We start from the raw sequence: 1,315 nt of genomic DNA, 5'->3' as shown, positions 1-1,315 counted from the left end.
AAAAAAAAAAAAAAAAAAAAAAAAAAAAAAGTTAGCAGGACACTGAGTAAAATAAATATTCATGTTATCAATCAAAGAGCAATAAACAGAATCATTCTGCAAGCAAATGATATTTTGCTGGAAGTGAAAACATGAAAGCTTCTCAAGGTAATTAGCATGAAATTAAAACTAACTGCCTAAACAAGAGCAGTGGCCTTTTCTGAAAAGTTAAATAAATAGGTACTTAAATAAGCACTTGATTTGAGATTTCATTTCAGCTTTAGCATGACCTCTGTTAGAGATGTTTAAAATAGCATCCCATGGGAAAAGGGCACCTTAAATGAGAATGGTGTTAAACTAAAAAGGAGAGGAAAACAGAAGAAATATGTATACTCATACCTAGAAGTGTGATGCTCTGGTACCTTCTGGTGTGAATGACAAGTACTACTGATACCCAAGTTCCTTGTAAAGTATTGACTTCTGCTTCCCCCCACCCCACCAGGTTCTCCTGCATCTATTCTTATAGCTAATTTAATGACTTAGGGAGTCATAACTAATTGCTAACGATTTCTAGAAATTGTTTTTCTTGAATTTCAAGTGGGCCTTCTGATCTGAATCCAATAGAAACATGCTTACTATTTGTTTTAGAAGAAACTTGGGGAAAAACAAAGTGCTCCCAAAAAAAGGCCACCTGTCAAATGATAGATTAGACATTTGAACATCTCCAAGGAGAAAAGACTCAGGGAGTTTAATTAAAATTCATGGAAAATGAAAACCAAAAGTTCTTTAAATAAATAAAAATAAAAGCAAAGTTTTAAAAATGTCACTCACATATACCCCAACCAGATCTATGAAGTAGTTCATGTACTTATCTATCCTCTATCTGTCTGCCTGTCTATGTGTCTATATATCCATCCATCCACCTGTGAAAACAAAATCTTAGGTTTGACTCAAAAGCAGGGCTTCAATAGGATGCTTTGGTAAACCAGCGAGTATAATTTGATTGTTAAAATGTACTGTCATGAGCCCATTGGATCAGATGGAGATATGCATTACAAAACTTTCAGACACTCGGTGGAATGGAATATAGCATAAATGTATTTTAAATTTGCCTGATAAATTTGATCAAAATATAACATTTTTATTAAAAATACTTCAAGTATACCTGTCTTATTTCTACGAGGGTTTGAAGTTGGTGCAAAGAAAATAGCAAAGAATTAAAAGAAATAAAGACACATCAAATAAGTAGGGAAAATAAGTAAATAAAGAAAAAAGATATTAATATTTCTTTATTAAGAAAGTATTTTGTGGATGTGTTATCCTGAGCTGTTTAATA

This window comes from Galeopterus variegatus, unplaced genomic scaffold (assembly GCF_000696425.1).
Source record: "Galeopterus variegatus unplaced genomic scaffold, G_variegatus-3.0.2 Scaffold5867, whole genome shotgun sequence".
Taxonomy (NCBI): Eukaryota; Metazoa; Chordata; class Mammalia; order Dermoptera; family Cynocephalidae; genus Galeopterus; species Galeopterus variegatus.
The sequence above is the reverse complement of the archived record's forward strand: the minus strand, read 5'-3'. Positions refer to the sequence as shown.